The sequence below is a fragment of the Elgaria multicarinata genome, chromosome 13 (genome assembly GCF_023053635.1).
Source record: "Elgaria multicarinata webbii isolate HBS135686 ecotype San Diego chromosome 13, rElgMul1.1.pri, whole genome shotgun sequence".
NCBI lineage: Eukaryota > Metazoa > Chordata > Lepidosauria > Squamata > Anguidae > Elgaria > Elgaria multicarinata.
In genome coordinates, this window is record NC_086183.1 from 3,927,767 (window position 1) to 3,951,191 (window position 23,425).

Genomic DNA, 23,425 nt, shown 5'->3' on the forward strand with positions numbered 1-23,425 from the left:
TCTCCAAGCAGTTTTGAATAAAACATTCATCTCAAAGATTAAGGCAAAGAGTCTATGTAGATTTACTTGTGAGTAAGCTCAGCCAGAGTTATTTCTGAGTAAACAGGCTTAGGACTGGATTGCACTTGATCCTGCTGCAATTCAATACCTGAAAACTTCCATATAATCTTGTGTTTATCTTCTTACGATAATTTCAATAACGCCAGTAAGGATTATCCATTTGTTTTTACTGCTCATTGCTTTTGGTGGCAGCTTGATCTGTAGGTGAAAATGTTTAGGTGGGTGTTAAAAATGTGTTGTTGTTGTTGTTGTTGTTGTTGTTGTTATTGTTGTTGTTTTTAAATTCAGTGCCTTGTTATGGATAAAATTCATTCCAGCTTTATATAGCTAGGCAGGTACAGATGTTAAAGCCCTGTTTTCACAAAACTTGGTGTTCTAATTCTTGCCATATTTTTGCAGTGGTGTTTTAATGTTGTGGGGATTCCACCCCCGTTTTTAAAAGGGGGGAGGATAAAAATGTCTTGAACAAAATAATAAATAAACAAATAAAACAAATAGACCTGACCTCCATCCTGCTAAGTTTGCTGCAGCTGTTGTTAAAGGCAGAAGAGCAGGACCGTCCTCTTTTCTGGTCATTTGGCAACCCTGGCCCGAGACCAGCTAAGCCCATTGTAACTAAGGGCCCTAATGCAGAATTCTGTGCTTGGAGGTTCCAATGTTGTTGTTTTCCTTTCTCAGAAAAGTGGGGGGGGGGAGATGCACTTGACCCCTCTGCACTTGCTTGCTAGGGGACTGGTGGGGGGTGGGGAGGCGTTAGGAGTTCCAAACCAGAGCTTCATACCTTCACCATGCGGAGAGTGACCCTACGTCCCACTAAAACCAATGAAACCAGTTAAGACAAAAAGCACTCGATGCTTTCAGAGGGACACGCAAACTGATCTTGGCTAGGCATATTTGGAAGTAAGTGTGTTTAATGACATTCACTCCAAGGTAAGGGTGTGACATTGGATTGCGACCATAGTCCTGATAAACTTTTAGGTGGTGAATCAGGAGGGCAATGTAGACAAAAGAGAGGAGTGAACTTTTCTCTTGGGGCAGTTCAACAGTTGGGCTGCTGAATTTGACAAATATGACTTATTAACTTCTATCACATTTGGGAAAGGAAAGGATGTTCTCCTAGGTGCCATTGTAGGTTACCATCCCCTATGCAGGGCTGGGCAGCGCGGAGTCGTCCAGATGCTTTGGCCTACAACTCCCATCAAGCTGAATAATCAGTGAAATTCATTGACTTAAAGCCTAGTGATCAATTAACCAGGCAGAAAGGGGTTGCTGTTTTTAAAAGCTAATTACCTTCTCATACAAGAATCCCCAGTGCCCAACACCGCGTTAGACAAGGCATTATTCCTCCCGTCTCGTACAGTGGAGAATGCGTCCTTCAAGGCTGATCATCTCAAAAGAAACGGTGTTTCCCCCTTCTCAAGAATTCACATGCAGAATTAACCAGTTAGTTAATTAAAACTCATGTGATTAATTGACTAAGATTGCCTTAATCCGGGTGAGAGCATTATGGGGCGCTGATAAATCTTGTCCCATCTCTCCTGGAAGGCTTGCCAACTAGTCAAGGGGATTAGATAAATTCATGGCGGATGAGGCAATCAATTTCTACTAGTCAGGATGGTGCTGCACAATTTCCTCTGAACATGCCTCTGAATATCAGTTACTAGGGAATAGCAGAGCAGAGGGCTGTGGCCCTCCTGTCCTGCTTGGTTGGCCACTGTGAGGTGGAGTGGGGGGTGTTGGAACTAAATTGACCTTTTGGTGTAATCCATCAGGTTCTTAGGACCCAAAGATAAGTGGCTTGAGCTCTTTAAAAGCAGCCCAGTGTCAGAAATTAGCAGGTGGTGCTTCCCATGCCCTTATCATCTGCTAATATCTGAGGATCAAGCTGTTGCTGAAGGTGTGAAGAGCACAGGCCAAGCATGGTCTCCTCTGTCCCATCACTGGACTTGCCGCCAGATCCTGTGTATGGAGGTAATATTCACTGTTTTCTATGCAAGTGTGCATAGGCCTGCAAGTCTGGTCCTAAACATGTTTATTTACAGGTAAACTCCATTCAGTTCCATGGGAATTACTTCCTAGTAAGTGTGCTTAAGGTTTGCAGCCATGATTAGATAGTACCTTTGGGCACAATCCAGCCAAAGTCAAGCGCTTCTAAACCCCAGTGATTTCAGCCAGAGAGATTTATGCATGTATTTAACTTGTAGAAATCAATGGGCCTTTAGGTCCTAACTTTGGTTAGATCTTTTGTTCTCTGCAGCTTTTCCTATAATGCACAGCGGGTGGGTGGGTTGAACCCTTCACTTGCTCAATTTCTCCTCATCAGTGTTAATGGCACAGAAGCCCTACTGAAAAACTGTTGGCAATGCTCTGCGGCCTGGTATTCCCCCCACTCTTGCTCCAGTGCTACAATTTAGCTTTGGAACATGTTATACATGAATGAAAATCCTGCTTATTCCACACTACCAAGTAGCCACAACCAGTTCGTGCAAATCAGGAAGCAAGAATAGGAACCCAGTTTTCTTCCAAACCCACTTTTTTTTCCAAATGAGCCTGGGCTCCAGATGACCTAGATTGCATGTAATGAAAACCCAGAGAACAGGTTGAATCGTGAGCTGATGTTAAATTATGGGTTATCATGACATGTGACCGCTGCACTATGGTTTAACTATGGATTGTTAAGCACAAAAAGCCCAGAGTTCACAACCCAACAACAAACCATGGATTCTCTTCCTGTGTTGTTTGTAGGCATGTGCTCCGCTCCGATTAGAAGCACAAAAGCAGGAGCGAATTGGCCTGCTCCGCCTTGCCCAGAGGCGGAGTAGAAGCGGACCGCGGACCCCTAGAAGCAAGGCGAAGAGAAGCGACCATTTTCGGAGCGCTTCTCTTTCCACGGAGCGCTCCGATCGCCATCTTGAAAACATTTCGCCCATAGATAACTGGGTTGTTTTTGAAGCTATCGTTCTGAAAATTCTTGTGCTCAGAGAGTCGTGGATGGGGGTCATTTTGAGACTACTCTCACCTCTCTGCGTGGTGCAGGTCGCGCGCTAGAATTTTTTAAAAAGTAGGGTAAAGGCGGGAAAAAGATTACCTTTTCGATTGCTGAGGGGCAGAGTCAACTCTCGGTCATGATCACATGATCCCAAAGTTGGAGGAGGGGATAGGCAAAACGGGTAACTTGGGATTCTGGGAAACTTCTCTTTCTTAATCTGAACGGTTTAAGCCCCGCCAAAAAACAGGGGATGATGGGACTGCCTTGAGTCTTGGCGTGCGGCGTATGTATCCCTGGATAAGCTCTCATGGTGGTGAGTTTGAGGGTTTTTTTTAACGTGCAAATTGACGGAGCTATTGGAAAGGGGTGTGAATGGGTGTTGGATTTTCATAAATTCCCCAAAAATCAGGTGATGATGGGACTGCCTTGAGTCTCGGCGTGCATATGTATCCCTGGATAAGCTTTCATGGTGGCGAGTTTGAGGTTTCTAATGTGCAAATTGACAGAGCTATCGAAAGGGGTGTGAATGGGGTGCCCGATTTTCAAAAATTCCCCAAAAATCAGGGGATGATGGGATTTCCTTGAAACTTGGCGTCCATGTGGACACGTGGATAAGCTATCATGGTGCCGAGTTTGAGGTTTCTAACGTGCAAATTGACGGAGCTATCGAAAGGGGTGTGACTTAGGGTTATGGGTGGTGCGTTAGAGGTTAGCGCCCCGCCAAAAATCAGGCGATGATGGGACTGCCTTGAGTCTGGGCGTCCATGCGGACACCTGGATAAGCTGTCATGGTGGCGAGTTTGAGGTTTCTAACGTGCAAATTGACGGAGCTATGGAAAGGGGTCTGAATGGGGTGCCCGATTTTCATAAATTCCCCAAAAATCAGGGGATGATGGGATTGGCTTGAAACTTGGCTTGCGTGTGTATACGTCCATGAGGTGTCATGGTGCCAAACGTGAGGTTTCTAACTTGAACAGAAAAAAAGTTGTTTACTTTTTTAGCTTTCAATGCAACCCTATGGGGGGGGAAATGGAGCTCCGATCCGGATCCGGAGCTCCGAGCGGATCGGAGCGGAAATGGGCGGAGCGAGGGCAGGGCGAAGTGGCCCGATCCAAAAATCGCGGATCTGGAAGTGAAGCGGAGCGGGGGGTCCATGCACACCCCTAGTTGTTTGTGGTTAACAGCCCATAGTTAAATCGTATTGTAGAGTTTAAATGTAATGACAACCTATGATTCCACAACAACCCATACTCAATATGTACTCTGGGTTTTCATTATGTGTGAACCAGGGTGTCTTCTCAGAAATGAATCACTGGATAAGGTGCAATTCTTGTGGGTAGACCACTGCAGAGTAGGAATTCAGGCAAGTCACAACCTTAAGGCAGGTCTATACACACTCAAAGCCCTGCATTGCATGTGGACGTGCGTTGTGTCAGCTGCAAATTCGCAGCTACCATGGGGCTTTTCTGCAAAGCTGCGCGATAGAAAAGTCGGGGACTCACCCCGACTTTTTGGCGGGAGCGAGGTCACCCTGGCTCTCCACATCTGACCTTGCTCCGGGGCCGATCCGGGGTGCGTGTGTCCTGGTGGAAAGTGACAGATGATAGGTCACCAGAAGCCAGGAAGAGGAGGGGCAGCTCCAGGGCCCAGATGAGCACCAGAAACCCGCCACTCCCTCCTTGGTGTGAGCATTACCTGTTGCCACCCTGAGTGAGCGAAACTGGGGGGTTTCGGGGGGAGGTGGCGCCGATTCAGCGCCGTGAAGGCAGCCCTCTTGTGGCAGGACGCAATGGTGGACAAGGAGCCTGCAATGATGGCTCAGTCAGTCAAGGGTGAACCTTCTCCCTTCAGCAGCCAGAAGCTCTCTTCCAATTAGCTTCAACAAGACAGCAGCAGCCCCTTCAGGGAAATGGGGCTAGCGCTAATTGGCGGCAAGCTGAAACAGTTTGCCCCGTTGCTGGGAATGTAAACCCCATAATGGTTTGAGGCGTGGGGGTGTTTGCAGGGCCAAGGAGAAGTGCTGGAAGGAAGGCTCTGCTGGGGCTCTCTGCTGGGGCTCTCTGCTGGGGCTCTCCGCTGGGGCTCTCTGCTGGCGCCTTTTCACTCTGGCAAGGCTTTTAGGCCTTTGACTGGTGGCACAAGTGGCAGAAATCCAACAGGTGAAGCTCCCTCCTTGCCACATCTCTAGGACTTGTTGGGTTTCTGCCAGCCACGTGACAAATCAGTGCCTGGGACACGCGGCTCTTTCCAGGGGCTAATTCCTTTTTTTATAAAAAGGCTTTGGAAGCCCCCTCCTCTCTGATACCAAATACATGGGGATGGGCTGTGGTGGTTCAATCATGAGAGAAAAGCACCCTGCATATTCTCAGGGGTGGAGAGTTCTGGAGGAGAGTTCTGGAAGTGAAATCGGGGTTCCGGGACTGGGTTGCTGTGACTTGCTTCAGCGTCGCTGTGGTATATTCTTTGGTTAATCACGTCAAACAGGCGCAACGGCTGCCGTCGCCTTGTGGCGGGGCCTTGGGGCCCGATTCACTCGAGGATTGACATCAGTCTTTCAGATGTCCTGAGGGCATCAGGGAAATTAATCCGATGAGTCCAGATTAATGCTAGTGCAGATTTGGGTGGGTCCACCTATCACTAAAGAGATCAGGTTTTAATGACTGGAAGGTGAACGGGAGGAGTTTGGGGATGGGGCAGGTTTAGGGAGGATTTGGAATCTGTGGGTTTGATTCCATAATCTGAACGTCTGCTTTTGGAATCAGTCATACTATTACTCCAGAACCTTTCCCCAACCTCCAGATATTTAGGGCTACCACTCCCATAATCTCTGCCCATTAGCCGTTCTGGCTGAGGGTGATCAGGCTTCTAGTCAAAAACACTTGGCAGGAAGGACGCGTTGATGCTTCTTGGTTTTCCACTCTCAGAAAAGGAGGCATTTCAACATGATCCGTCAAGGCCGTGCTAAACAAGCAATTAGCCCAGTGCTGTATTACATCACCCGGCACTCTGAGAGTGCATCTCGTGGGTCTAGAGTGGCTGATTTCATTAGCGCCGTGCTGGGGCCTTGTATTATTCGAGAGACACTGGCTCGTGCATCCCCGGACCTTGGCAGGCGATTTGGTGCCTCTTTCCGTATTTTTGGAGTGAAAACACCCATGTTGGTATGGCAGCCTATGCCCACCTGGGCCACTACTGAAGTGCTGGACTGCAACTCACATGATCCCCAGCTGGTGATGGATGGGTGTTGTAGTCCACCACATCTGGAGGGTTATGGGGAAAGGCTGCAGTAGGGGGACCAGAATTGAAAGGAGACTGGTGTGTGGGGGGGGGGGGGGTCAGCAGCTTCCATGTTATTTCAGCCTATGGAGCTTGTCATCCATGGAATAAGAGAACCTATGGGCAGTGGTCTAAATAGAAAAAAGCTCTTCTTGTGGGCCCAGAATGTGGGAAGCTCAGTGGTGTGGCTATGGATGGGTCTTGGGGCCAAAATCCAGGGCTCTGCAGCCCACCTCCACCCCAGAGACCACTCCGAGAGCAGCAGATGATGGGGACAGTGAAAAACGACCCTGCAATCAGCACCTGAGACCCACTTGGTTGGTTGCCGCTCTGTGCTGCATCCCCTCTCTCTCTCATTTTAAGACAAAGCAAACATTTCATAGTTGGGGTGGCTGACCAGGCATGTAAATGGTTACAGATGCTCATTTTAGTTTTATAATATATTTATTTATTTATTACATTTATATACCACCCCATAGCCGAAGCTCTCTGGGCGGTTTACAAAAGTTAAAAACAGTAAACATTAAAAATATACAAAATTTAAAGCCACCAAAAACATAAAAACAACAGTATAAAAACAACAGTATCCATTTAAAAACAACAGTTCTGGCGTCCGTTAAGAAACAAACTTAGCGTTGTTAACTGCTGTTAAATGCCTGGGAGAAGAGGAAAGTCTTGACCTGGCGCCTGAAAGATAACAGTGTTTTCCATATCAAAATTGTGCCCATTCCCAAATAAAGTCTTAGGGCAGCTGTAGTCATGAGGGAGCAATGATTTTGATGTGTTTATGATGTGAAACTGCACCTGATCATGGTATTCAGGGTTGGCAAACGAGGTGTTGTGCCCCCCTTCTTTCGTTGGTGGTAGTGGGGTGCTCTAACATATCAGGAATGTAGAAGCAGTTGTCAAGTGTGGAATGATGTTTGCAGGGTGTGCGGAGAAATGCCGTATGCTTCACAACTGAAATATGGCCATCTGAATGGGGGCCTCCATAGGAATGTAGAGTCTAGGGGCTGAAATCATGTTGCTGCACTGCTGACAAAGCTGCCTTAAGCTGCCAGACCATTAATCTCTCTAGCCCAGTCTTGTCCACAGTAAGCCTGCGTGCACCAGTTGTTGGGGAACATGGGTGGGAGGGGCTGCTGCACCATGTCCTGCTTTGTTGGTCCCTGGTTGATGGCTGGTGGGCCACTGCGTGAACAGAGTGCTGGACTAGATGGACCCTCGGTCTGATCCAGCATCAGGGCACTCCTTATGATCTTATGAGCTGCCGGAGGTGAGAATGGGACCTTTGCATCTAAAGCCAGGGTGGGCAACTTGTACTGTATACAGTTCTGATCATTGCACCTAGAAAAAGAGAGTGTAGTGTTATAAAAAGGGCAGAAAGGGGCAACTAAAATGTTCCAGGGGCTGGAGCATCTCCCCTATGAGGAAAGTTTCAACAGCTGCGACTGTTTAGCTTGGAAAAAAGGGTAAGGGGAGATATGATAGAGGTGTACAAACTTACGCATGGTGTGCAGAAAGTGGATAGGGAGACCCGAACTCTCCCACTGAGCTATTAATTTTTAAAATGCATTTATCCTGCCTCATTGTAAAGATGCTCCAGATGTGGCTTTTTATCACACACTTGTCCTGCCTCGTTCACAGAATTTTACCAGTGTGTCTCCAGATCTGGTTGTCTTCCATTTGTAACCCTTCCAAGTTTCCCCACCACGATTCCCACCTTTTTCTCTCCACAAAAGCCCCACTAAGGGTGGTGAGTGAGAATGCGGCCATCCAAATGCACAGCGTCTTTGGACTGTCTGGTGGTGTGAGGAGCTCTTCGTCTGGAAGCAGCCCCAGACAGGTGGCGATGGAACGGCAACAAAGACAATGTTAACATTATCTGCACAATGGCACTAAGACAAGGGCAAAATCCCAGCAGTTAAATGACATCCAACAACCCGAGAAGCAGCAGGAAGGTTGGAACAGTTTTAAAAGCAGCAGGAGGTAGATAAAGTAACATAGTGATATCCTAACTTAAAGGCCTGGACAAATGAAACTGCTTTCACCTCAGCCCTAAAAACCAGGACCAAAGGACGCATTAAATCATTCGTATTTTTTTTGCAAAAATAACAATAAAAATTCATTTAACTAGACCACTTTTATTTTGAAGGGGAGAGGAGGGGAAACTGTTTTAGGGGCCCCAATCCAGGAGGTGTCCCATTGTGGATTGGGGCCCTGTGCCTCCCCCCTGAAAATCCCAACCTTGCTAGAGAGTATTTTGGGGAGGGGCAAATAGCAGTGCGTGGTCCTTTTGACACCTGGGTCCCAAGTTGCAAAGAGTTTTATGCTAAGGTTGCATCTGGGCCCCAAAATGCATGAGAAGCTGTTTTAAAACCATCTAAATACAAGCCATGGCAGTCAGCAGCCTGCATTTTGCCTTAACTGAAGTTTCCATAAAATCTTCAAAGGCAGACCCACAAACAACCCATTGCAGTAGTCCATTTTGAACATCCCCAGAGCATGACTGACAGTAACCAGGTTATGGCAATTCCTGCTGATGGGTATTGCAGACATTTGAATCAGTCCATGGCTCCAGTATTGCCTACTCCAGCCCTCCCCCAGCTTGGCACCTCCAGATATGGTAAACTACAGTTCCCATCACATCAACCAGGTTGGCTGGGGATGATGGGGATCGTAGCCCACCAGATCTAGTAGGCAGCCAGTTTGGGAAAGCTCCTCTACTCTGTCTGTCTGTAATTCTCCAAGATCACAAGGTAGAGAGCTCCCATCCTGATACCCAAGTCCCTTTAAACTGGCATTGCTAAGGATTGGGCCTTCCTCTTCCATCTGGGTCATCAGGGCTCTCACATGGGGTCTAAGCCCCAGGACCTCTTTTAAGAAATGGGCACCCTGCCCAAACTTCCCTTGATGGACTACTGTTTCTTCTTCTTCTTCTTCTTCTTCTTCTTCTTCTTCTTCTTCTTCTTCTTCTTCTTCTTCTTCTTCTTCTTCTTCTTCTTCTTCTTCTTCTTCCCCCTGCCAAAATTCCCTCTTCTTCCTTTATAAGGTGTTGGATGCTCCAAAACTTCTCCAGGGGGAGATCTTGAACAGGATCTAGATTGGAGAACATGGTAGGATTTTGTAAGATTGAAATTATGGCAAATGGATTGTAGCCCTTGTTTCTTTGTTACTTTGAAAGGCGATAGCAGCCGATCATGCCATAGCAAAATAATAAAGATGATAGTAATGACAAAGGGCTAAAGGGAAGTAAAAGCAACAGTGCTAGAAGTGAATTACTTAATTGGAAATTGCTAAGGAAGGTGTGAGGAGGGTCCAAACCAGATCAGAACACAGGCAAGGTTGGCAGATCCGGTTTAGAAATGGGCAGACTTTCCGGTTCTAGACTGGAAATTATCTGAGCCTATCAGATCATTGTGCCAGATGTCCGGAAAGAATCCGTAGTGGAGCCTGGGATGAACTCTGGGCATTTACACGGCCTGATTTCACAGTCTGCATCTGTGTGCCAGGCTGAAGGAAGGGGGCAGAGGCTTGGTTGAAGGGGACACATGTTCTGTCCAAAGTGCAATGGATGTGTTTCGGAGTTTCAACACATATTCTCCACCCTGGAACAAATGCCTTGAATGCCTTGAAAGTGGGTCCGTATCTATCTGTCTGTCTGTCTATCTAAGGGTTTTTTATACCACCTTTCAAAGATATTTCCACAGTTGTTTCAGGGGTGTAGTGAAAGCAGGGCTCATGGAAACAAAGGGCTGACACTTTTTTATTAGCAGGGTCTCTGACATCATCATCCACCCCCCACCCACCCTCTCAGACTTATTTGTTCTCTATGAGCTTAGTTGCAATACTCACAGTAGCTGGGGCAGGTAGGGGGAGGGATGGACAAGATCTACAATATATTGTTCCCTGTTGTAACACAATGCATTTTGGGGAGGCCTGGTCTAGAATGGACAATTAAGACCCATTAGCTTTGCAGAAATCCTGCTCCCAGTGGAGGTGAAAAGTAGTAGAACCGCTTTGTTGATACGGCTCAGCATAGCTGCCTGAATCTTTATTCTCCTTTGGAACAAGGTGGTGGTGGGACTGTCATAATGAGCACCTGCAAACCAAAATTTACCACGACACCACCAGCCGTGGTTTACAAAAATAAATAAATAAATCTTCAATGTAAATACAAAACACACACAAAAAACTAAAAAGCCACAAAAACATCAGAACAGTATAAAACAGTTGACAGTGTTTTAAAAGCTTGAAAAATAAAGGTCTTTTGTTGGCACCAAAAGAACAATGAGGTAGGCGCTAGGCGAACCTCTCCGGGGACGGCATTCCACCTCGGGGTGCCACTCCTGAGAAGGCCGTGGTGGTCCATCAAGTCCCTTGGTCTAAGCCATGAAGGGCTTTTACAGTCAAAGCTAGTAAAAGCTTTTGAATTCTGCCCAGAAATGGACTGAGAGCCATGCAGTTGGCAGAGCGCAGGCAGGGGTAATATGATCCCAACACCCCACTCCCAGGTAGTAAACTAGCAGACACATTTTGCACAAGCAGCAGTTTCTGAACTATCATCAGTGGCTGTCCCACATAGAGCATATTAATGGGAGGCCACTGGAGCATGGGTAACTAAGGGCAGGCTAGATCTGTCCGGATAGGATTGACCACTCTTGATATCAGATAAACTAATAGCGAACTCAATTCTCAGAGCCCTTGTGTAGCAAAAACGGGCCCCATCCATGCGCAAGAGGGAGGTATCAGCTGACTGAGAGAAACCCCAAAGTTTGCAGAAGTACAAAAAAAAATCTTAGCAGCAACAAACCCTACAAGGGGAGGGGAAACCAAAATCCACCCAATCAGAACTGAGCATGCTTAGGGGGCCCAGAATGCTGGCAGGGGGAACAGAAGACCAGGAATTTGGAGGGGGGACGTTACAGGTCCCCCTGTTTTGCATGGCCTGGTGTCCTCCAGATGTGTTAGACTCCATGTCCCATCAATCTCAGCCAGCATAGCCAATGCTGTGCTGCCAGGAGATTATGGAAATTGTAGTCTAAGACATCCAGGGGAGGCTGGTAGAGGTGGATTTCTGAACTTCTGCCTGATTAGCTGACTCTCTCATCCCGCTTACCCTCAACTCTTGCCACTTTTAGAATGCAGACATTCCCCCCCTCCCGCCGACCCAGGAGTGGAATGCACCCACTCCCCTCCCCTCCCCTCTCGCTTCTCTTCTCCTCCAGGGCTCGTTGCCATCCCTTTTGGAGTTCTCCCGGAGGGAAGATTAAGTTCTGTTGTTGCTGAGCTTGCATTGCCCTGGTGAAACTCAGGCACTTTGCTTTTCAAGGATCAGCCTTGGCTTCACAAGTAAGAGCAAAGCACCCGCAAGTCGCCACATAGTAGGTATCGCTCAGCAGCAACTGGGGGCCTTTGGGCGAGATCCGGCCTTCTGGGTTTTTTTTTTTTTTTTTGCCAGATTCATCCAAATGCCAGCTGCAGGGCAAGTGGGCATAGCGGGTGTGTCCTTTGCAGCTCCAGCTTCACATTTTTGAGATTCCTTTGGCAAGATACCCTCAATGAGCTCACCCACAGTGAACTCACCTTCTCACTGCCCATGTCACCAGCTGCTCTTCTTCCTCCTCCTCCTCCTCCTCCTCCTCATTGCTACTGCTTGCTTTCTTGGCAGGCAGAGAGCTGACAAGCAACTAGTCAGGGGCATCTCCTCCTCCTCCTCCTCCTCCTCCTCACCACCACAATTGTCTGAGCCAGAGCAAGAGGCAGCTGAACAAGCAGGTTGCATTGGCGAAGTGGAGGAGGAAGTCCGGGGTGGGTGGGTCTTGGTAGTGGGCCCTCAGCACTGGGTTGGGGGTCCTCAGCAGGTGCCCAATCATGCTTACCCTTGGCGCTGGTCCTGGTCCTGGTCCTTTGTTTCAAACAAGAGCTGCTCGAGTCCACACCAGTGGTGTTGGTGTCAGGGAGTTTGGGGCCTTGGCCCTCCACTGTGACTGTGTCAGAGATGCCCTCCAAGGAACCCAGTTGCTAACCAGAGGTCACCTTTGAGGTGTTGGTGAAGAAAGGCAGGCAGGTAAGTACACCATTGCTTAGAGCAGCCTTCCTCAACCTGGGGCACTCCAGATGTGTTGGACTACAACTCCCAGAATGCCCCAGCCAGGCTGGGGCATTCTGGGAGATGCAGTCCAACACATCTGGAGCGCCCCAGGTTGAGGAAGGCTGGCTTAGAGAGATGGCACTGTGACCAGGGATGTTGATGGCCTCACATTGCATACAGCTGTCCCCTTCCCTTGAGGCCTGAGATGCACCGTCCTGCTCCCGTCATTTAACATGGGGTTCTCCTGCATGAGCTGAACAGCTGGGACATCTCTCCTCTCTCTCTTCTGGACCCTGATGCAAAGGTCTTCTTTTCTCCCAGTTCTTTTTTGCTTCACCTAAGTGGGATTTCCAGGCCCACACCTTGACAGAGCTCCCATCCTTTGAAGTAACCATAATGCCAGGTGCGGCTCCCACCTTCACAGCAGCGCCATGATGCTAAAAGCCTCTGTGGTTTACATGCTCCCTATTAGGTGAGTTGTACATGCTTCATGGTGACTGAAGAGTCATTTCCTCTCCAGAGGGCATGCTGGAAAATGTAGTTCTTTGAGAATCTGCTTTGCTTTGCAGTGCTTGGGACCTCTATGATCAGAGGCTTTATGACACACAGTACCTGGTGACTGTATTTCAGCAAGGTGTTGGGGATTCTGTCTGTGGTGCTGCCTTGCAGAGAATCCCCATCACCAAAGCGCAGTTACGAGGTTTGAATGGAGGGAGGAAGCCATGACAGCTGAACTGGTATAAAAGTGAGGCACATTTATATTGTTGATAATGTCCTTCAAGAGTCGGGAACCAGAGACATGATAGCTCCATGTCAGGGCTGGTAGCTCCGATGTCAGTGGGGCGATGAATCCATTCCGGGTTTCAATCAGAATCAGTCAAAACTCTAAAAGAGCTATCAAAGTGCAAAGCAAGAGTCTGGCCCTGCGAAGCACCCTGGACAGCCCTTTTAGAGTTTTGACTGAAACCCAGAGCGGATTCACTGCGCCATTGACATCGGAGCCACCAGCCTTCAATGGTTTGTGCTAGAAAACGCTAGCAAAGAATCTCCGCTCTGGTTTCTCTTTGTAATTTGCCACCCACGCCAGAGCAGAGGTCAGGTGTTGTTGTTATTGCAGTGTGTGTGTGTGTGTGTGTGTGTGTGTGTGTGTGTGTGTGTGTGTTTAAGGGAGAGAAACCAGAACCCTCAGTTTCTTGCAATAATCAAATGGAGCAACGGTTGTCAGCCAGAAAGCAGGACAGCTACCCTTCTCCTAGAGGGAACCGTACTATGAAATATTGATAGGATTTTCAGAGACACACACACACACACACAGCAAAAGTCTCCGAGGGATTATTCAAGCTGCATTGCAGAACTCGGGAGTGTGTGATGTGGGGCAGAGCCAGCAAGGAAGAACTGAATCCTGGAAGTGCGACTTTATCCGCATCTTCTTCCCATCCCCACGAAGTTGAGAAAAAACCTAGAAGAAATCATTGCAGCAGTGGGATTGTCTCTCCTGCCTTGAAGGTGTAAACCGACCTTCCCCAACCTGATGCCCTCTGGAGGTGTTGGACTACAACTCCCAGCATCCCCTGGCCAGCATGGGAGTTGTAGTCCAACACAACTACAGGGCACCAGGCTGAGACAGGATGGTGTAAAATCAAGGCAGTACAGACTTACATACTAGTTACAAATGTCTTACAAGTATCTTACATACTAGCTGTTTACTAGTATCTTACTTACTAGTTACACACTTTCCCTCTGGCTGCCCCAAGAGGCCACTTTGCTTCATACCCACCTTGGGATGTTGCTCTCCAGGGTTTCTTACAGTCAGAGAGAGCTCGTAGTGTTACTGATCAGAAGCTGTTGTGCAAATCTTCCATCTTCTTTTGTTGCCATAATGGATTTTCCATGGTAAAAAAAAGAGATGGAAGAAGCGGTGGGGAAACATGGGAGCCGTGGGCAAGGCTGGGGTGTGTGGCATTAACCTCTTGGACATAAGAGTTTGGTATGCAAAAGGAAGTCAAAATTTACACCACCGAATTCCCCCCTGCCTGTACTCTCTACTCTCTTCCCTAGATATCCTCATATAAGGGTGCAGTCCTATGCATGGTTAGACAGAAGAAAGTCAAAGAAGTCCCAGCATAGGACTGCACCCTAAATCACTCCTGCATTCCTGCACGAACAACTTGTAGTATCCTGGGAGGAATGCACGGCTGCCTAGAACGATTTTCATGTTAGGGGGTGAAAATATACGGCAACATTTTCTTGCAGTCCCACTTGTGAACAGATATTATTAGAAAAGACAAGACTATGGACTCCAGTACTGACTTTCCCCAGGCTGTAAAAGTATTCCCCCTGAGAATGTTTACCCCTTAGGAAATTTTGGGGAATGCAAACTAATATGATAGTCTCATGTTTTAGCAGGATGCCGTGTAAATGAGTAACCAAGCATGTGACACACCTGTTGGGCATAAAAGCAACTCAAGGGCTCCCCTGCCATGCAATCAAAAAACATCACAGTCTCCATCAGTTCTAATCAGAGACATCTTTGCAGCCTTCAGCTATGATTGCTTATCGATCTAGGTGGCAGCTTCTATTAAGCCCATTTCTTTCAGTGTCTGGCCTTGTTTTATAACTCTGACGATGGAAAGTATCATGGCTTCCCCCAAAGAATTCTGGGAATTGAAGTTTGGCAAGGTGATGAGAACTTGCAGAGATCCCCAGCTATCTTGCAAAACTACATTCCCCAAGATTCTCTGGGTGGAGGGGGGAATGACTGTTAATCTAGTTTAAGTGATTTGGATCAGTGGAGGCTCATGGCGCTGATGTCAGTGGGGCAGTGAATCTGCTCCAGGTTTCAGCTGGAACCTTAAAGGCACTCTCCAAGGTGCTTCTGATTTGGATGCACATGGATGAGCCATGTCAATGGCTGCCTATGCGCTTTCCTGACTCCCTCCCTGTTGAAAATTAGATTGTAAGCGCCTTGGGACTAGAATCTCACTTATTTTGCTTACATTCTCCACAAAGGAATATATATACATTGGGTAAAATCCAGCATACATCCAATTTAGATTAGACCATTGAAACGGATTAGTCATGACTAACTTAAATTCCATTCTTTTCATTGGGTCCACCCTGAGGAGGACTTACATTGGATTTTACCCAGTGGTGATTTATTTCTATTAGTCCTCAGGGCCAGCCCTACCATCAGGCAGAGGGAAGCATTTACCTCAGGTGGCAGATCTTGGGAGGTAGCAGCAAAGTGTTGGAGGGGAGAGCTGTGCGCCACGCGGCCTGCACGGCACCCTGTCAACTACCCTGAAGCCTTCAGGTGCAGTAGAGGACGCTCTCCCATCACCAGTGTTGAAACCAGATTCATCTGTGGGTCCGATCAGCTTTTGTACATGGAATGGGAAGGGGTGCCATGTTGCCCTTCAGTTCAGGCAATAGGACCTGGTGGTCCAAGTGGCAGGGCCAAATCAGAGACCCCTCGGACAGCCCCATTGTTCTATATTCATCACTGTCGGATCTCTCCTTTGCAACCATTTCTTGGCTTCTGCTTAACTTGCTCTCCTAACCCAGGCTCACTTCACGGGCACCAAGCGCTCCCAGTCGGAAGGCCCTTGTGCAGCAGCTGCCCCATGTTCTGCTCCTCCGTGGGTTTTCTGCAGTAAGAAAAAAGTTGGAGGAAGTGGAGGGAAAACCCAGGAAGGCTATTAATGGAAGTTGACGATAGCAGGATCTGCACTACTGCTCTATAACGGTATTGGATTGCACTGACAACTGTTGGGGCCCAGGACACATTCCATACACCATTTTCAAACTGCTTACAAAGTCTTAGTGTTGGTGTAGATCTGGCCAAGGTAATCCATAAAATTCTGTGAATGAGGCAGGGCAATAAGGCCCCTACGGAGATCAGTCTCTGAGCTGTTCCCTTTGCTGGATTCCTCTCGTGCCGGCTGTAAACTTTCCATGTGACTGACAGACCAGTAGCCCCGCAGAACGTATATCCACACCAAATGCACCTGCTACAGCCAGCGGAGGCTGCTGGCTCCCATGTCAGTGGGGTGGTGAATCCGCTCTGGGTTTCATTCAGAATGACTTTGAACTCTAGAGGAGCTACCCGAGGTGGTAAACCCATTTTAGGGATAGGGTTAAGCACCCTTTAGAGTTCTGACGGAAACCTAGAGTGGATTCACTGCCCCACTGACATCGGAACCACCAGCCTCCACTGACATTAGGACAAACTGTGAGAGCTGGGACAGAGACCACCTTGAGAGAGGTGGTGGGTTTTCTTTCGCTGGAGAGATTAAAGCAGAGGGCTTGATGGCCATTGGTCAGGGATCACGCAGCTGCATCCTGCATGGCAGAGCTGGCACTGAGCAAGAGTTTAGGCTAGATGATCTCCAAGGTCCCTTCCAACTCTTTGATTCTAGGATTCTAAGCCCTACAGTCATTACTGGCCTCTCTCCTGCCTTGTTAAACATCTAATTCATATGTTACCGGTGCACCATGATTGCCACTTCCCATGGCAGTGCCCTCATAATGGACTAACGTGGGCTAGGCAGTCTGCTCCCCTCCAGCCCACATGATTCCGCTGCCCAAATATGAGGCTTGCAGCGTGGGATGCCTTCCCAGGGGAACAGCAGATGCCTTGCCCTGGTGAAGTGTGGGTCAGCCCTCACCGGAACAATCTGATGTGACCGTTAGAGCCCAGCAGCCGGTAACAGGGGCTCCTCCCGTGTCTTCTTTCCCTCTCCGGCACTCTTGAAACTGGCAGGATTTGCATCCGAGTGCCTTAAAAGTCTCCATCATTTGCATGCTTCCCTGCGATTGGGCAGCGCACACTGCAGAGCACTGGAGGATGCCCAGTGAGAGCATGTAAATTTCGGCCCTGGTTCTTGTTACTATGTCAGAAGTTTGATGCTCTGGCAGATTAGCTCTGGAGCATCATCAGCCGTGTGTCTCAGTGGCGTCAGGTGAAGGGTGGTGTCACTGCTGAGCTGGTCTGTCAGGCAGCAGCGCACATGACAGAAGGCTCATGATCTTGATGTGCTGCTAAAACACGACTGCAGGAGATTATCTAAATGATCTCGGTTACTGTTGCCTTAGTGTAGTACAAAAAAAGCAAAAGAGGATCCCTCACAATGGGCTAAAACAAGCAAACAGAGAAGGACCTTCAGTTACCCAACTGAATAGAGCTGAAACGTTATGCAATGAAAGCTGGATACTATTCCTTAGTACAGCCTTCCCCAACAGGATACCCTTCAGGTGTACTGAGCGACTACTTCATCACCCTCGGGCAGCACAATTGTGCTAAGTTGGGGGTCATGGGAGTTGTAGCCCAACACATCTGAAGGACACCAGGTTGGGGAAGGCTGGTATAGTAAAATTGTACTAGTTGAGACAAATGTACGACCAAGGACAGTATTCTTGTGTAATAAACACACTTCTGAAGCTTGGTCTGGGGATCCAGGATGGTTCAGAACCTGCAGCTTGTGCAAAAGCAGTGCCCAAATTAATAACAGGGACCAGAAGGTTCGAATATATACGTAAGACCAACTCTGGCCTGCTTGCACTGGCTGCCTGTATGTTTATGAGCCCAATTCAAGGTGCTGGGTTTTTTTAAAATTTAATTTTAATATATACATTTTAGCATTCATAAATTATACATCAGAAGTTTCATATACAGAATCCAAACGAAACACAACAGTTTGGAACAACAGTCGTCTTCTAGAGTATTGCTAGAGTTTAACTGTAGGAGTTAATTGCAATCAAATCAAAGGTTCTAGTTTTAACCTATACAGCCTTATGCGGCTCAAGACCGCAACACCTGACAGAGCGGTTCTTCTGACGCAAGCCTACCCATAGACTACACGGAACATCTAAGGTCCTCCTCCGGGTGCCTACTCTGAGGGAGGCTTGGAAGACGGCAACAAGGGACAGGGCCTTTTCAGTGGTGCCCCCCCCCCCAATTATGGAGCGATCTCCTCGATGAGGCTCGCCTGGCACCACCATTGCTATCTTTTAGGTGCCGGGTCAAGACTTCTCTCTTCTCCCAGGCATTTGGCAGCATGTGGTGAGCTTTAATCAGTCCTGGATTTGTTTGAGGTATTTGCTCAAAGTTGTTCTTAGATGAATGTTGTCTCTGTGTATCCTGTCCATAGTGCGTTTTTTGGTTTTTAAACTTTGCATATTGTTTTTAATATTTTTAACTTTTGTAAACTGTCCAGAAAGCTTTGGCTATGGGGCAGTATAGAAATGTAATAAATAACAGTAATAATAGTGTTTAGGGGGAGTGATGGGAGTTGTAGGACTTTTTCCTGTCTAAACATGCATATAATTGCACCCGTAGTGACTTACAGCACGATCTTACGCACGTTTACTCTGAAGTAAGGCCCATTTTATTGGTACTGATGTGCACTGATAACTGTTAAGGCATGTTACACATTCCATATACCACTTTCATAGCATTATTTCCTGGGTTTTATTCCATATTATCCAAAATACTACAACAGATGTTATTGTGTGCACCATTTTATTTTATTGATTGATTTAGTAAAACATTTGTATCCTGCCGTATATCATTGGGATCTCAGGGCAGAAAACAGACAAAATAATTCAAGCAATATAAAGCAATAAATAATTTGCACAGCTAAAAATGTATTAAACCATTAACAAGCTAATACCAATAAAAAAAATTAAAACAATTAAACATTTGAAACTATGTGCAACCTTAGGCAAATTAGCCCTCAAAGACTTTGATAAAAAGCCACATTTTAACTTAGCACTGAAATGAAGCCAGTGTCTGCACCAAGCGGGCCTCCAAAGGGAGGGCATTCCACAACTGGGGTGCCACAACAGAGAAGGCCCTTTCCCATGTCCCACCATAATGTATGTCTCACACTGGTGGGATGCAGAGCTCTGACAAATCTCAGGCAGGCATATATAGGGAGAGGTGCTCTCTCTAGTATCGAGGTCCCAAGCTGTTTAGAGCTTTAAATGTCATTGCCAACACCTTAAATTCTGAACAGAAGCATATAGGCAGCCAGTGCAATCCCTATAAGACTGGTGTTCTATGCTGTTTACATGATGTTCCAGTCAGCAGTCTAGCTGCTGCATTTTGCACTAGCTGCAACTTCCGAGTCATCTTCAAGGGCAGCCCCAATTAGAGTGCATTGCAGTAGTCTAATCGGGAAGTTACCAATGCATGCACTACTGTGGCTAGGTTGTCCCTGTCTAGGAAAGGTATAAATGCCCATGAGGAATATAGTGTCATGATGATGAGATCATCGTGATGCTGCAACATGAGGTATAGACACGGCCTACGATTGACATGTATGAGGAGAGTGAGGAATTCACTAGCAAACCTCAGATGCAAAAGCTATCTTTATGGGTGCATTCAGATTTGCTCTGAAGCCATGGGCAGGCGCCAGCTTAGATGCTATGGCTTCATCACGTCGTCTTAGCCCCCTGCCCACCCGCCCACCCAGCCCCCCACTCCCGTTGTGGTTTTTTGTTTTTGTTTTGTTTTGCAGCCTCCCCTGTGTAATGGGTGGTGGATGCACTCCAACCCTCTTCACCGCCCTGCACTCTGCAAAGATCACTCTCAGCCTCTTCTTCAATTATGAATTGGATTAGGGAAGTTAATCAGCCATTTCATAGAGGTCTCGACCCTTCTCTGCTGTCTGGGATTAAAGAACCTACAGCCCGAGCTGTCAGCCACTTCTCCAACATGCTAATTGCTTCTTGGCTGCCAATATCTCCACCGCCAGCCCGCCTCCGCTCCCTTCCTGGCTTCCTTGCTGTGGGAATAGTCCTACCGTCAGAGGAAGAAAGGCCGCGGAAGGGATGGCATTGGCTGTGGACAGGGCTGTGCGCTCTCTCGATGTCACAGTAGCAGGGAGCCTCTCTCTTCTTCACAAGAAGAGGAATAAAGAAGAACTGAATCATGTATACCCAACCTTTGATTGCGACACACAGAACACCTCCTGAGATCGGCTTAAATGCGGGGCTTTTCAATGGAGGCAACGAAGGCCGATGCCGGTGGAGGCTGGTGGCTCTGATGCCAGTGGGGTGGTGAATCCACTCCGACTTTCAGTCAGAACCAGCCAGAACTCTCAAGGAGCTCTCCATGGTGCCTCCAAAGCTAGAACTATTCCCACAGCAAGGAAGCACCTTGGAGACCTCCTTGAGAGTTCTGGCTGGTTCTGACCATAACCTGGAGTGGATTCACCACTCCACTGGCATCGGAACCACAAGCCTCCACAACCCTGAGGCGGTAGCATGGATCTGTGCCACTTCAGATGGCAGAAAGGGAGCAGGTAACATTTTTAACGGTAGAAAGCAAAGAAAGCTGTGTTGGTCCATGAGAACGAGATCCGCGCCTTCATTAAGGGCCAGACAAACTGCAACAAAAGAGAGCAAAGCTTTTCAGCTCTCCAGAACTCTTCATCCGGATAAGGCGGGAGAAGAAACAGAAACGGTCCCTGAACACTTAGCCCAGATGTTATGCCCCCAAAGCCTGAGAAGGGGGATCATAGAATCATAGAATAGCAGAGTTGGAAGGGGCCTACAAGGCCATCGAGTCCAACCCCCTGCTCAATGCAGGAATCCACCCTAAAGCATCCCTGACAGATGCTTGTCCAGCTGCCTCTTGAATGCCTCTAGTGTGGGAGAGCCCACAACCTCCCTAGGTAGCTGATTCCACCGTCGCACTGCTCTAACAGTCAGGAAGTTTTTCCTGATGTCCAGCCTGAATCTGGCTTCCTTTAACTTGAGCCCGTTATTCCGTGTCCTGCACTCTGGGAGGATCGAGAAGAGATCCTGGCCCTCCTCTGTGTGACAACCTTTTAAGTATTTGAAGAGTGCTATCATGTCTCCCCTCAATCTTCTCTTCTCCAGGCTAAACATGCCCAGTTCTTTCAGTCTCTCTTCATAGGGCTTTGTTTCTAGACCTCTGATCATCCTGGTTGCCCTCTTCTGAACACGCTCCAGCTTGTCTGCGTCCTTCTTGAATTGTGGAGCCCAGAACTGGACGCAATACTCTAGATGAGGCCTAACCAGGGCCGAATAGAGAGGAACCAGTACCTCATGTGATTTGGAAGCTATACTTCTATTAATGCAGCCCAAAATAGCATTTGCCTTTCTTGCAGCCATATCGCACTGTTGGCTCATATTCAGCTTGTGATCTACAACAATTCCAAGATCTTTCTCGTTTGTAGTATTGCTGAGCCAAGTGTCCCCCATCTTGTAACTGATGGACTCGATGGCCTTGTAGGCCCCTTCCAACTCTGCTATTCTATGATTCTAGCTTGCTTCTCAGTGGTCTACCCTTCCTCTGTTTTTTTTTTTAATTCTTCAAATTTGTTTAGATTGCTGAACATAAGCCATTTCCATCTTCCTCCTTTTATTGATGCTTGTCTATGCACAACAGCATAAATGTTCATTCATTAAAATATTTTGGAAAGGGGATCTGAATGCAACCACCCCTCCCTATCAGGATTCCTTTCCATGCAGTGATTTAGATTCATGCGCAGCCACCATGCACACTTGCACAGTCCATCAAGATTCCTTTTTGCATGATCAATGCACTTATGTGCACCTGCACCTTGGTAAGCCTCAAGAAAGAAAAAAGACATGATCCAAAACTGTGGCAAGCGGTACACCCACCAATGCTGGAATTCATTTCAGAAATTCTTCCAAGCAAACATGGCTGGGTGAAAAAAGAGACTGAGGGAGTCCATAGAATGATAAAAATGGAATTGGGCATGTCCAGTCATGCATAGCGAATTGTGTTTTGTTTGAGTGGCTGTGAGGTGACATAAGAACATCAGAAGAGCCCTGATGCTGGATCAGACCAAGGGTCCATCTAGTCCAGCACTCTGTTCACACAGTGGCCAATCAGCCATTGGCCAGGGACCCACTAGCAGGACATGGTGCAACAGCACCCTCCCACCCATGGCCCCCAGCAACTGGTGCACACAGGCTTACTGCCTCTGCTACTGGAGGTAGCACAGAGCCATCAGGACTAGTAGCCATGGATAGCCTCCTCCAGGAATTTATCCACCCCCCTTTTAAAGCCATCCAAATTGGTGGATGTCACTACATCTTGTGGTAGTGAATTTCCATAATTTAACTCTGCACTGTGTGAAGAAGTCCTTCCTTTTATTTGTCCTGAATCTCCCCCAAATTAGCTTCATGGGATGACCCGGGTCCATCTGAGTTGTTGGATCTGTGATGTAAAGTTCAGAAATGATAGTCACTGATGGATGACCATGTACATTTTGAACTAACCCATAGTGGCAGACAAAGAGGAGCCCATTTGGAAGAATCTGGGATATTGCAAGGGTAATAACGTGGGATACATGTGTTATGTTGCCAGTGATGTTCACATCAGGAATGTATCATCATCATCATCATCATCATCATCATCATCATCATCATCATCATCATCATCTCAATCTCCATCTCTGTACTGTCCCATAGCCAAAGCTCTCTGGGCTGATGCACCTGTGTCCTGCTTGTGGGTCCCTGGCTGATGGCTGGTTGGCCACTGTGTGAACAGTCTACTGGACTAGATGGACCCTTGGTCTGATCCAGCAGGGTTCTTATGTTTTTAACAATTCATAAGGTAATACAATACTACATAAAAATACAGCATGAAAATTAACAGATACAAAATTTAAAACAATTTAGACAGTTAAAAACAATTTCAATAAAATGCTAGACCTGGGGGCTGCCAATATGTTTTAAAAGCATCGCGGTGACTGCACAGTGCTGCTGCATCAGTTATACGACGCAGCAGCTACCTTGCAGCCACCACAGGGTTTTTTTCCGTAAAGCTGCGCATTGAAAAAGTCAGAGACATATCCTGACTTTTCCTCCTGGAGCGAAGTCACTACTGCTCTTCTGCCTTCTGACTTCACTTCAGCATCGCACCAGGGGTGTTCCCAGGTGGAGGACAACCTTCAATTGGTTGGCTGAAGCTGGGTGAGGGGCAGGGCTGGGCCTGGCAAGCCAAA

General features: G+C 47.5%; 1 protein-coding gene across 1 annotated transcript in view; it reads left to right on the top strand.

The window, feature by feature from the left end:
• Window positions 1-23,425, top strand: part of RIMS3 (regulating synaptic membrane exocytosis 3) — a 70,709-nt gene that overhangs the window by 930 nt on the left and 46,354 nt on the right. The window lies entirely within an intron of this gene.